The sequence below is a fragment of the Rhipicephalus microplus genome, chromosome 10 (genome assembly GCF_043290135.1).
Source record: "Rhipicephalus microplus isolate Deutch F79 chromosome 10, USDA_Rmic, whole genome shotgun sequence".
Lineage (NCBI taxonomy): Eukaryota > Metazoa > Arthropoda > Arachnida > Ixodida > Ixodidae > Rhipicephalus > Rhipicephalus microplus.
Window position 1 is genome coordinate 81,812,914 of NC_134709.1, and position 8,751 is coordinate 81,821,664.

The 8,751-nt window shown below is 39.7% G+C and overlaps 2 non-coding genes across 2 annotated transcripts; one reads left to right on the plus strand and one right to left on the minus strand.

Annotated features, from left to right (window-relative positions):
- Positions 1-7,241: 7,241 nt before the first annotated feature.
- On the minus strand, positions 7,242-7,314 carry TRNAT-CGU (transfer RNA threonine (anticodon CGU)). Its single transcript has one exon. It is a non-coding gene; the product is annotated as a tRNA-Thr (tRNA).
- Positions 7,315-8,119: 805 nt separating this feature from the next.
- TRNAT-CGU (transfer RNA methionine (anticodon CAU)) lies at positions 8,120-8,192 on the plus strand. Its single transcript has one exon. It is a non-coding gene; the product is annotated as a tRNA-Thr (tRNA).
- The last annotated feature ends 559 nt before the right edge of the window (positions 8,193-8,751 follow it).

Sequence of the window (8,751 nt, forward strand, 5' to 3'; positions counted from 1 at the left end):
ATATTATCTGGGGCTTTACTTCACACAATCAATATATGATAATGAGAGACACGGTGGTGGAGGACTCCAGACAAAACATTGGGCCATCTGGTGTTCTCTAACGGTCACTCACATAGCGTAGTACTCTAACATTTTGGCTCTATCGGTAATTCAATGCAGGTATGTATTGTATTTGATGTCAATGATTAACTCGTTTATTGGAACATAGCTGTTGCCCCAATCACAAGTATTTCACGCACTGAAACTTCTTGAGATCGAGGAACGGCATCACATCAGTCATCTCATAACCTATATAGCACCATGCTACACCACATGCTGGATAAGATGTTTTACCTAAGTTATTGCATATTGTATTTCTAATAGTGAAGGTAAATTGAGAATGGGAAAGTAGAATCGATAAAGTGGGTTTCATTTTTGGTATATTTTATGCAGGAACCACTGCAAGTATACGAATGGGCACAAGAAGCCCTTTTTCAGCTGAGAGCCAGTGCTTACGCGTTTGCATCCCTAGCCTTTTTTTTTGCTTCACTCGGGGGTTTTTCTGCTCTCACTTTCTGACGCTTATTTGATAAACTTAGGTAAGTGTTAGCTCTTGCCAGTCATGCACATTCATTTATTCAAAATAGGCACAAACTTTTAGAATAACCCATTCGAGTAATGGTTTTTGAAAAGTCGTTGCTCCGTATTCATCAAAAACGAAAACAGCAGAGCTTTTCTAAAGCGCACTACCCGTTGCAATCACCGTAAATACCTCCAGCCTATTATTGCCGCCTATAAGTGGAATGAGTCTGGTCAGGTTCACCGCTGTTTTATGCGTGACGTCACTTTAAATCCATCGTATTTTATGAGAAACAGCGCATTTTTTTTCGAACGTCGTTCAGGCATCCGCCATGATGTTTTTTCTATTCCTTAGCTGTTTTTCGCATCAATCTACCCTACAGCACGTTATCAAGTATTGTCAAGCGAAGACCATTTGGTAGAAGAATACGTTTTAGGTTTTCTACCTCACCCTTGAGCTCGAAAGAAACTAACCTGAGAATTCTTAATCACTTTTGTTTAGATCGACCAATCGGCCATGCCAGCCGCCGTTTTCTGGTTAAATAGGGTAATAACGGCATCTAACATTCAAACAGAATACTGCTTCCTAATTTCCAATGTCATCATGCTCTACTGCGAACATGAAGAGTTGGTTGTTGTGAAACGCAACATACTGCACTTGACTGCACCAGACAAATTCAATTCAGACCAGAGATGCCTGATTTGGCCTAGCTAACAAGGGAATATCATCACAAAAAAGACCCGAAAAAGCAGTGCGACTTTCAAAAAAAAAGCTCAACAAAAACGGTGATTTGATTACTTTTCAATTTTTGAGAACACTTTTTTTTAGTTTTTTACGAACAAATGGCACTCGGAAATGAATTCGTATTGGTCAACTTAACTAACTTGTTAAGTGGGAATATGCGCAGTATGAGCGAAATCACTTATTCACTTTTGCACACCATCTTCACAGTGGCCTCCATGCGTAGAAAGCACGTTTTCTCATTGATATATTTATTAATTACTCTAAAGTATTTTATTCTCTAAGGAACAATATCACTCATATAAAGACGAACTATGGGTGAACGTGCTGGGCACTAAAATAACCATATTTGCTGGAAAAATGAAAAAAATTCATAAAACGTGACAAGCGACAGAAAAATTCTACAAGTGACTCGGTGAAAATAGAAGTCCAAATTCGCTTATTATGGACGGAACTGGCTACTATGATTCAGTTCGTACATGGATTTGCCTTGTCGAAATATTGAATGTGCCACAAACGTGACACATAGAGATCGCAGAAAAGTATCGCTTCCACGCAGAGCACACACACAATCCCCCCACAATATTCCGCGAACCGTTACACCTTGCTGTTCGTGCCAGCCCAAAGCTCGTGCCAGCCCAAAAAACACACAAATGGCAATTTCTGTGGACAGACAATTGCCAGATAAAGGCGCGGAAGTCTGGTGATGGCAGAGTATATCGCATTATCAAAGACAGTGATCTTAGCATCTCCTACGCCCATTTTTGTGCTGAACACTCGTTCACTTTCATCTTATCATCATGGCTTTGCTATCCCCTGACGAGGCTGCACATATGCTAAATGATAGTAATCGCTCCTTGGTTCCTTTCAACGCGCGTAGCCTCCGCAAAAATTTGGATAATATTTATAACTTTATAGATTCACTCGCGCATTCTTTCTCCATCATTTGCATCTCTTGAAACATGGAGCTGCACTTATGACGTCAATCTGTTTGGCCCGTCATCGTACGTAGCTGAGTACTGTCACCGTTGTTCAGACAGCTATGGCGGCTCAGCAATATTTATCGCCCCAGATCTGTCCTACACCCGCCGACAAGATCTTTCCTTAGGCATCTCACATTGTGAATCCGTGTGGATGGAATTAGATCAATCTTTTTTAAACGATAATAACAACGTTATTCTGGGGTGTGTTTACCGTTCCCCTTCTTCAAATATGGGCGATTTCATTTCTCGCCTGGATACCATTCTGCATCAGTTATCATCTTTATCATCTGAAGGCAAGCGCGTTGTGCTAGTTGGAGACATCAACATCAACTTGCTTAACACAGACAATTATGCATGCAGAGAATATGACTGCTTCAGTGGATACGGTTTTGAGTCTCTCATTTCATCTCCTACTAGATGTCCTATTTCTGGTGCTGCTTCATTGCTTGATCATGTCATCTGTAATTTCTCGCCCTCTCCCTCTGCAGGAGTAACTGATGTGAACATCAGTGATCATTATCCCATCTTTCTTGATTTCAACGTCATGACGCCATTTGATCCACCGACGCGTGTTACTTCCGTATTGGACCAGGAATTGTTTTTCAATGCCAATTATAAAACTGATTGGTCCAGTGTTACGTCCTTATGCAATGTAGACCAGGCATTCAACAAGTTTTCTTCCCTTTTCCTTAAAGCCGTAGAACAATGTACTAAAACAGTCAAATGTAAAAAGAGGTACAAATATCCTGAGAACCCATGGTTATCCTGAGAACCCATGATTATCTGAGCGACTGCTAAAATGTATGCGTAAAAAAGATAACCTGTACAGAAAAGTCAAGAAACAACCATTTAACACTGCTTTAGCTTCAAGCTATAAAAATACTCGAATGTTCTTTCGTGTCTCTTGAAAAATGCCAAGAAAAAATATTATGATGACCAAATATCTAGTGAAAAAAAACTCTAAAAGACAATGACAAGTATTAAACGATTTTCTAAATCGATCAATACATAGTTCACCTTTGCAGACAGTAATATATAAAGGCGTTACACATGATAACCCTGAAAGTATTGCTGATGCTTTTAGTAATTATTTTTTTGAAATTTTTAGTGAAAACATATCAGTTCTTGCTGTAATCTGCAGCGTCGTAATCATTCTGTTTTTCTTTTCCCTGTGAGCCCTGATGATGTTTCTACAGCAATCAAAAGTCTCAAAGAAACCGGGCCCTGGTATAGATAAAATCACAGCACGACACTAAAAACTTGCAGTAGACAGTATTTCTGAACCACTTTCTATAATTAGAAACCATGCGTTCAAGCATGGCAGTTTCCCTACTTCTCTAAAAATAGCTAAAGTCCTTCCGATCTTTAAAAAGGGTGACAAGCAATCTATTTCTAACTGTCGCCCCATCTGCATTTTTTCTTCCCTGAGCAAAGTCATCGAAAAACTGTTAATAACTCGGCTAAACAAGTACCTTAATAAATTTAATATACTGAAGCCCTGTCAATTTGGCTTTCACGCTAGAAGTTCTACTAAACTTCTTATTCTTTCCCTCTCAGACTTCATCAAACACTCTATAGACGCAGGATTTCTAGTAGGGTCAGTTTTCTTAGACTTCACAAAGGCATTCGATACCATCAATCATCTCATTTTATCCAAGAAACTCGAATCATACGGCATTACAAGTCCATCCCTCAAATTTTTAAACAGTTACCTCCTTAACCGAAAGCATACTGTTTACATATCGGGCTCATTTTCTCCTACTAAAACAATAAATCAAGGGGCTGCTCAAGGGTCATTACTGGGTCCGTTACTTTTTTTACTTTACATTATTGACCTTCCTGACATTATACACATGGATCACTGCGTTTTATATGCTGATGATACTACCATTTCTATTGCTGATAGATTTATTGACAATGTGACTAATAAATTAAATGTTGTACTTTGTAGTGTGTCAAAATGGTGTCAGGAAAATTTCTTAATCATTAATCCAAATAAATCTAAGTTTATGGTTTTTAGATCAGCTCAACGCAAGTTAACTTCCTCACCACAACTCACAGTTGACTCTCATTTGATTAATATCAGCGACAGTGTATCTTTTCTTGGCGTTCACCTCGACGCTAACCTTAACTTCGCTCTCCATATTGCTCACATTAGAAAAACGGCAGCATTCGGCATTTGCGCATTACTCAAAGCTCGCTCATATTTTTCTCATAAAGCACTCCTTTCACTCTACTTCGCATTCATTCATTCTCATATCACTTATGGCATCGCATCATGGGGGAATACTTACCAGTGTCATCTTTCATCCGTACAACATCTACAAAATCGAGCTATTCGCGCTATTTTTAACTGTTCTCGCGACAGTAGCGCCGCTCCCCTTCTTCAATGCAATAAAATCCGAACTGTTACCTATATATTCAGGCTTAATCTAATTATGTTTTTGCATAAACAAATAAGAAATCAACTTTCTGCTAATTTCATTGCTCCTAAGCTGTTAGTTAATACTAACACAACCATGTTCGCGGCTAATAACTTTTTACTTCCTAAGGTTCGTACTAACTATGGTAAATCATCTTCTCTCTTTTGTATCATCACCATATGGAATAATTTGCCAACTTTGCTAAAATTCAAAGTTTCTTTATTTTCATTTAAAAACTCATTAAAAGAGTACCTGTTAAATAGTTGATCTATCATCTTGTTTGTGTTGTTTTATGCTGTATTATTTGTTTTTTGATTCCATGCCTTTTTGTTTTCATTCTGCTTTATATATTTTTGCTTCTACGATTCTAACAGCTGCGTGTGCTTTTATTAATTGTAATGATCACCGAGGGTCCCGTTGCAGTCTTGTACTTTGGGACCCTCTTCTGTATATTTTACTCCCTGTAACATCTTTTTATGACATGATAATAAACTTACTGATTGATTGATTGATATGGTGGTTTTGGGGCGTTAAACACATGTCATCATCATAAATCTTGTGTCATGGTTGCGTAGGCTTCCTCGTCTTCCCCGCAGCAGGAGTGGAAGTTGTTGCTGTCAAACGGGTTCTGGGACTACCGGGGGAAGTAAATGTAAAATGACACTAGATTATAATTGGATAATTATACTTAATTATAATGATGACAATGAAGCGTGAAATAAGACCTTGATTTTCAGGTCAACCCTTCAGTACATTCGCCCACTTACTGGTTTACTGTCCCACCGTCGTCATGGCATGAAACTGGAAAAACTTCATCCGTCGCAGATGCAGTTGTTATTGCTTTGCATAAATCTGGCATATAGCAACCGGCACCTGAAGAGGGTGCTATTTTCTCAGTAAACTTGTGTAATAACACTCAAGGAGTTAGAAAATTAACCACTGGATATGAAAAAAAAACAGACATAACTTTGTTGAGGCGTCCTCAACAATAAGCGTGAACACCCGAAAAATGTGGCACAACATGCCGATTGTACCACCTGAGCTAACCTTCGTTCATTGATTTAAGCCATACTAAAATGAAATCATAGAAAGAAAAAGCAACAAATAATAGGGAAAACTGAGTGTGATATTCCACGAAACAAGAAAAAATGTCCCGTATGTACGTGTTTCAGTGGAAATATTGTCGAAAGATGTATTTTTCGTGTAAAGAGAGTATAGAGCAATTATTTATAGTTCTACGCGAGAAACAAATTCGGGAAGCAGACTCTGCAAGCACTGCGTGAGACATGAGCGCCATCTTACACTAATTATAGGAAACGAGAGGATGACTTCTGTTAAAACGAGCGCGCGGCATGAGCGCGCAATTTCGGAGGCCATAATTAGTACAATGCAAGGCCACTGCTAGATGGTAACCCCGTATCGTCTTATCAAAGCATAGGAAACACTCGCCATTTCGAGCGTAGCATAGCACTGTTAATGCAGCGTAATAAACGCTATGGCCATTAGAATTACTGACGTAAGTTTTATTTTATTTTAAAAAATACAAAGAAATGCACGACAAAATAGTGACCTTTTGATGTTGTGCCTCTTATATCCGCAATATTTGCTTTTTTAATCGACGATGAACGGAAGTGTGCACGTAGAAACGAATCAAGATTGGAGGGCGTGGAGGAAATGGTTGAAATTTAGTCTGCCACACAAGACGACCGACCAACAGAAATACCAAAATGTTTGCTTTGAATTATCCCACGAATGGCTATAATTTTCAAAAACTGCATGGTTGACGCTTGCGCTTCACTTTCGCTTACGCGACATCGTTATCAAAACTCCGCTTGCAACGCCTTCTCAATCTCTAGCGTTGGTGCACTTTTCAGAGGACTTGTCAACAATGCTGCAATATAAAGAACGCTTGTGCACATAACGTTCGACGCTTCAAGTTAAGCTACAATGTGTGAGGCAAGTGCAGTTGCGATCGGCCCACTTAGCCATAGTTCGTGAATGATGATGAGTGGGGCGAAGTGACTGTCAGTTCGCCCATGCGTCCATCCATGTGTCCATTCATGCGTCCGTCCCTCCGTTCATCCGAGCATCCGTCCGTCAGTACGTCTGTTCGTTCGTCCGTCTCTCTGTCCATCCGTCTATCCGTGCGTTCGTCCAATGGTCCGTGCTTCGCCCCTCTCGTCATCATTCCCCTCGTGGAGATGCTGTGATTTTCTTTTCTTCCAAGTCGGCATAGTGCCGATTACACATCCGCAGTGTTGCGCGCACCTGGAAAGCTACGCACTTTTATATGTTTTGTACTGGTCACATCAGGAAAACTATATATATATATATATATATATATATATATATATATATATATATATATATATATATATAAGGGAAAGAAGTGTATACCTAAGGGCTCGTTTTTCCGTGTTTTAACACAATATTAATGAGATATAACAGACAGTAATGCCAAGGAATGTACAGGGGAAGTTATGAAAACCAATGAAATGTAAATGAGAAGAAAGAAAAGTGGATGAAAAAATTACCAACTGTGAGCAGGAATCGAACCTACGACCTTCGAATTACGCGTTCGATGCTCTAACCACTGAGCTATCACAGCGGCCCTCCCTCCATCCACTTTTTGGGGTTTATCTGTGAATTTAGAAGTAGGAGCGACAGTCAGCGCCATCTATAGGCCAAACAACGAGTGTGAAAACACTCTTATGCGCATGTTTGGCGTCACGTAGCACGTGAACTTATTATGAGCGGGCAGCTGATTAATTGTCCCTCTTATACAACCTAAACACACCAAGTCTGCCAGTACGAGACCCTCGTTCAATGAAATAAGGGAAAGAAGTGTATACCTAAGGGCTCGTTTTTCCGTGTTTTAACACAATATTAATGAGATATAACAGACAGTAATGCCAAGGAATATACAGGGGAAGTTATGAAAAATCAATGGAATGTAAATGAGAAGAAAGAAAAGTGGATGAAAAAATTACCAACTGTGAGCAGGAATCGAACCTACGACCTTCGAATTACGCGTTCGATGCTCTAACCACTGAGCTATCCATTCCATTGGTTCCATTGGTTTTCATAACTTCCCCTGTACATTCCTTGGCATTACTGTCTGTTATATCTCATTAATATTGTGTTAAAACACGGAAAAACGAGCCCTTAGGTATACACTTCTTTCCCTTATTTCATTGAACGAGGGTCTCGTACTGGCAGACTTGGTGTGTTTAGGTTGTATAAGAGGGACAATAATTCAGCTGCCCGCTCATAATAAGTTCACGTGCTACGTGACGCCAAACATGCGCATAAGAGTGTTTTCACACTCGTTGTTTGGCCTATAGATGGCGCTGACTGTCGCTCCTACTTCTAAATTCACAGATAAACCCCAAAAAGTGGATGGAGGGAGGGCCGCTGTGATAGCTCAGTGGTTAGAGCATCGAACGCGTAATTCGAAGGTCGTAGGTTCGATTCCTGCTCACAGTTGGTAATTTTTTCATCCACTTTTCTTTCTTCTCATTTACATTCCATTGGTTTTCATAACTTCCCCTGTACATTCCTTGGCATTACTGTCTGTTATATCTCATATATATATATATATATATATATATATATATATATTGACGGCTGGTGCGATTCTGCCTTTCTGCTTGTGTGTCACGCAACAATACACACTTTCCAGTGACTCAGCCCACTGCATGACATTCATGTAGTGTCTTACTGTATCGAAGCAGTCTAAAGCTAAGGCGTAGGACTGTCGTAGGACACCTACTTGCAACGTAGAAGGCTTGGGTAGATGGACAACCAATCGTAAATTTGTGTTATTCATTCATTTGCAAGTGTCTTGATTTTTCGCTCACAGGCAACGCTGATTTTTCTCTCGGAACCCAACGATGCAACCTTTGATGCCACCGGAAGTTCTACGCAAGAAGGTGTTCAATTCTATTTTGGTTAAAAAAAGAATTCCTTCACCATATAGACGGGCATCCGTTTGATACAGGGAGAACTTTGTAGGTCTTCAAGGTGAGAACATAAAAGCAGGCTG